At 43.7% G+C, this 5,484-nt stretch overlaps 1 long non-coding RNA gene across 5 annotated transcripts; it reads right to left on the bottom strand.

The window, feature by feature from the left end:
* Positions 1-1,179: 1,179 nt before the first annotated feature.
* On the bottom strand, positions 1,180-5,243 carry LOC124675080. Of its 5 annotated transcripts, XR_006993156.1 has the most exons (9): positions 5,077-5,237; positions 4,792-4,943; positions 4,188-4,246; positions 3,839-3,958; positions 3,648-3,755; positions 3,493-3,544; positions 3,328-3,406; positions 1,798-1,899; positions 1,180-1,380 (listed from the first exon to the last, which is right to left on the bottom strand). It is a non-coding gene; the product is annotated as an uncharacterized LOC124675080 (long non-coding RNA). The 5 variants fall into 5 exon arrangements; XR_006993158.1 differs by having other exon boundaries at positions 3,328-3,544; positions 3,648-3,749; positions 5,077-5,243; XR_006993157.1 differs by having other exon boundaries at positions 3,328-3,544; positions 4,792-4,958; positions 5,077-5,239.
* Positions 5,244-5,484: the final 241 nt, after the last annotated feature.

The following is a 5,484-nucleotide window of genomic DNA, read 5'->3' as shown; positions in this document are numbered from 1 at the left end:
CATGGGCTGCGTCAGAGTCTGTATCGGAGTCGGAGCACAGCGGTTGTGCCGGATCGTGGGAGATAGAGGGTTCCTTTAATCCATGGCTGCGAGCAGAGCCCACAATCCCATACTTTCAATTAGCTCACCGCACATACCACGTACAGAGGTCTTAGGCAATCATATCTTGTTCAAACAAATCAGCGCGGTGCGGCTGTTTGTTAATTACATGCACATTATTGATTCCACGGTCGAAGCAACCAAGCCTCGTTTCTCAATGCACCACACATGGACGCACATGTACATGTGGCCGTTTACGCCCAGCATATTGTCCATCGCCGCGCCCCCCAAGCGGCAGTCCGCCGTGCCGCGCGCTCTTTCCTCGGCTCGTCGCACGCATATATGCTTGTTGGCATGATGATGCCGAGCTCGCCGGACTGGTTGGATGCTTTCCACGGCACACGGCTCGCCGCCCTGATTCCTTTTTGGCTTGGGCTCATAGTGCCGCGCTTTCCTTTCTTGTGGCGCTGGTTATACCCGACGAGTCCTCCCGCATGTGCACCGCCCGGAGGCCGGAGCTGGCGCCCTTCGTCTCTTCGTTCCAGCCGGTCGCGTCCAACGTCGGTCGCCAACCTCACTTCTTCTCTTCGTTCCAGTTGGTTGCGCCCAACGTCGCTCGTCCACCTCGGCCTCCGCGGCATCCTCTACGCTGACCTGCTCCACCTCTGTCTCGCGTCCGCCGCCACACACCTTCTCCCGAGGCCAAGCTCGACGTCAAGCCCGTCGCGAAGCTCCGCGCCCTCACCTGACGCGCGCGAGCTCGCGCGGGCCGTTCCCTGCCGTCGCCTGGCCGCGGCCCCCAGGTACGCGCCGCCTCAAGCCTCACCATGGTTGCGGCAAGGCCCGCCTCCGAGGCTCCGAGCTCGTCCACGACGCTGGCCAGAGGAGGTAGATGTCGCTGATGGCCGGATATTTATGGGGAGACGGCGGGTACGATGTCGAGTAGCCGAACTTGCAATCGATCTGTGGTTTCGGTGTAGAGGCAAGTTCTTTTTACTAGTGGTTGGGGCGCCCCATGGGGCGCCTCCTCACCGGTCAGGGGCAACCCAATCTGAATATTGTGATGGTCAACTAACACAAACTTATAGTAAAATATAGTACTATCGTGTTGGTCACTTGGATAAATGAAACATGGGGACATAAAAATAGTTGTAATTGCATTTATATAGGATCCAAGATTACATCAGAGCACTGATACATGCATCTCGCATACTTGTAAGAAGGTAGTCCCACCGATGTGGAATATAATACATTATTACAAATGGTAGATCCACACAATCATACAATGTGAACAAATATAGGGAATTTGACCAATGCATGGTTCGATCCTTAGCTCAATATCTGTAAACCAAAAAAACAGTGGGCAAACTAACCTTAGTGAGAACTTCGAAATTACATACCTAACTTGTTTTTACATGCCCTAGAAAAATAATAGATTTTGTAGCAAAAAGGAATATACAGTATGTTGTCCATAAAGGAAATTCAATTGACTCACAGGAAAGGTTATCTTCTTGTTATATACAATATTCTGATTAGCAAGAGTTACATATATCTTCACAGATCCTTGATATACACATTAACCTGATTAGCAGGAGCTACATATATATTCTGAGAATGATGGCAGTGAGAGAATATATATCACATCACATATTTGAATTAGTTAATTGAAGGGAAACTGTCAAGTTAATCTCCTTTATATCAAAAATTTCTGCCAACTATAAGAGAATATATATATATCACCTAAAGTAGGATGTTTACCTTGACTTTATCTGATGGGAGTCATCAAGTGACCTTGGTGCTTTGCTTCGAATGTGATTTTTGAATTGATTGAAGATTTCTGGAAGCAAGTACAGCTTAACCCTGCACATCAAAGTAACCAATATAACAGTATCTATAGAGTCAACAATATAGGGGAGATTGAATTCAGAGAAAGATATACATAAATTTGATGGAGACAGGGTATACGAAGTATGGAACCAGTGGGCATTGTGAGGAACTCACCCTGCTTGTGAGAAACTCATATTCATGAACAATATGAAAAAATGCTACACAAAATGCTAATTTATGTAGAACATGAACCATTGTACCTATAATCCTACACAAAATGCTACGACACCAGTAGTTAATTCACACTGCTTGTGAGAAACTCATATTCATGAAGAACCACTATATTGCTGATATGCAGAATAACCACTTCTATATTCAACTATATATGTAACTTGAGAAGAGAAAACGCTAGTGATATTTAGTACGTAATCTTAGCACTTAAAAACTAATAATCCAAAATAAATTAGAACACATGTAAAACTTCTAGGACCCAGACTATAGCGACTGGTAAGATCTCAGCTTACACTGTCAAGTGCATATATCTGCCGGGTATAAGTTTGTCAGTCATTCAAGATACAAGAAGACCAAAATGGAGCTACAATTTGGTGCACAAACAAAATGGTAACCAGGCTAAGCGTCCAACTTGAGCCATACAACACGATGGAGCAAAATTGTAGCTACAAGTAAGCCATGAGAAACCCCGCAGCCTGGAACAACTCAAACTGCCAAAAAAGATATTTGCCCAAGAAGTCTACTGGGTTTTTTTGAAAGCCATCTTTAGATAATAAGACCCTTCAGCTACTGTAGCCATGGTCAACACTATGCAGACTGGCTGAACCACAGGGAACCGAAGAAACTACCCCAACCAAAGGATCAACATAATCTCGTAAAAAGAATCACCATATAGGATAAAATGACGTATCATTTCCGAAACAACAATTTTTATTCATATGCCCATGATTCTAACCAACAACACGATATTTACCTAACCATTCGAACCATTCTGTATGTACAGATCACTTCTAACCATCAGTAGCGCTCAAGAGTAGGACTACCAAACAAGGCAATTATCTCAAAAAGAGGAAAAGATGGTGCTTAATTGACACGGAATGCATCAACCTTGAATTTCTTTCTATGAGAAATGGCAAGTGGTAATAGAGGAAAATCCCGCACGAAGGAAACTATGTGTTATGGGCAAACACGAACATACCAGTACCACACCAGAACATGATGGTTCAAGAAATCAAGAGCAACTATAGGAACAATGATAACTACATGAAGCATATTTCAATAAGCCAGAAACATGATGGTGATGCATAATATCATCGACTGATTGTTACAACCAATTAAAACCAAATAAATGATGAGCACCTCACCCATCAAGCATAACCATAGCCAGAAGTAATAGCATATACTAATGGTAATCATAGCAAGTGCTTATTTTGAGGGGAAGAAACTCACTTTGGAATCACGGGATAATTTTGGTTTTAGCTTCTGTGAACAATGCCAACATCTTCATGGACAACCAATACACTAATATCTAAACAGAGTGCGCCATGGATATAATATCGTAAGTTGGTGACATATACATACGGAATTTAACATCATCTGGAAATGAGACCTAACCTGTCAAAGTTTTGTCGTAAACTTGTGAAGCCATTCTTTCTCTAGCACATACCTATAAAGTGGGACTTTAAGTTACCACATTATTCATTATTCAACTAACAAAGGGAATAGTTGTAGAAGTATTAGTAAATACATGCCTGATGGAAGTTGCTTACAGGTCATGACCAAGCATTTCAAAATACACAAATGCTCTTGCCGTGAAAAAACCTCTATACAATGGGGTGTTGTTGAGCAGGATCCAATTTGTCATCATCTAGCTGCAACTGCAAATAAATGAAGCCAGTTTTGAATACCAATTTTCAAATGCATTGACACAGATAACTAAATGCTAAATAGGCTACTGTACCGTGCCCAATAAGAGCTCCATGATAGCCTGTTGAATGAAGGCACACTGTTTATTATAGCAATAACCTGTAGCTTGAGCAAAATAAATGCTAGATCTGCTGATTGTTCCTCCTTGCTCCACCTGCAGTAACTAAAGATCAGTGACAGAAGGAAAAGGAAAAAGATAAAACATACATCTGTTTATCAATTTAGTAGCTTTATTATTATATACGATGTTATGCGCAGGCAAACACCATACCACATGTTCAAAATTCAGATAGTATTATGTAATTTGACCTTGCTCAATAGTCGACTCAGACAAGAAAAAATATCTCTGAAAAGAAGAAAATAAACACATGTCATAATTTTACCTGCAATGATGCCTCCTTCTCTGATTTTTCTTTCTCCTTATTCTTTGACTTCGCCGTAACTGCATAATAGTTCACTCTAATTGTTAGAAATTATACCTTGTGTTCAAAATAATGTCTAATAAGTTTCTGAACTCTAAATTATGTGCATATTGCATAGATTAATGTGAGCATTAAGATCTGACGTTGGTGAGCAAGGGTGAATTTGTATTGCTTATAATGTCAAAAACATTTTTCTTCGCTAGTAACTTCCATGAACCGCAGTACGTTTAAAATTTGATGCACCTTCAGAAGCCAACCAGCGCCAAGTTCATGGGTTCTGAATAAGCTTTATTCCCTTGAGCAAAAAGTACTTTTTTGAAGCAAGAAATAATAACATTAACCTATATATGTAGAAGAGTCACTATTACTTTGGTCTGAACCAAATTAAACTGGAACTAAAACAGTGACAGAAGACAAAAAAAAAGTGCATAACATAAGTTGAACTGGCAGGCCTGATTGTCATGTAGATCATCTCAACCTTTTATAGAAATTAACTTCAGTTAGCTGTATTCCATAGCTAATGAGGAAAAAACAGCAAAGAACGGAAATGAGGGCAGAAATCTACCTTGTTTTCATGGGTTGGAGCTGCAGCGGCCCGGTCAAGTACATGAACCAGCAGCAGTTGCCGAAGCAGTGGTTGGAGCAGCGGCGCGGGTCATGGGATGGAGCATGTTCTCTCCGCCGGTCGTTCTCTAAGTTCAGTCGCGTCCTTCTTCCCTGTTCAAGAAAAAGCTATGAGGGGAGAAGGAGCAGGGAGAGGTCATCAGTGGGAGGAGACGGACGGCGTTGACCAAGAGGGGCGACGGTAGGGTTTGAGTAGCTGGAGAGAGGGAGAGGAGAGAGTGCCTACATGTCCGGCCGCCGTCGCCGTCGATGTCGAGCTACCGCTGCCTCTAGAGCTCCATCCGCCAATGACCATGCCGGGCGTAGCACCTCCCGCATCAGACCGCCACCACATCTAGGGGAAGAGGAGCGCGTGGGGAGCCGCCGCCGCCAAAAAATGTGATGCGAGAGGGTAGGGTTTCGGAGGATGCGAGGGCTGTGTGAGAGAAACAAGAGCGACGCGTTTTCCGCCAGACGGGGCCCACCTTTCGCCAGACGGTGGAGACCAAGCGAGGCCCAGTCGACGCGCCCCAGGTGACTATCGTGGAGCGCCCAGGCATAGGGCAAACACCCACGCACTTGCTTGTTCTCAATTTCCTTCAATGAGCAAAGCTAAACGGCGGACTCTTGCCGGAACTATCGTGGATAGTTCCTG

This window comes from Lolium rigidum, chromosome 7 (assembly GCF_022539505.1).
Source record: "Lolium rigidum isolate FL_2022 chromosome 7, APGP_CSIRO_Lrig_0.1, whole genome shotgun sequence".
Classification (NCBI taxonomy): domain Eukaryota; kingdom Viridiplantae; phylum Streptophyta; class Magnoliopsida; order Poales; family Poaceae; genus Lolium; species Lolium rigidum.
Note: the sequence above shows the minus strand (reverse complement) of the source record. Positions and strands in the feature narration are given on the sequence as shown.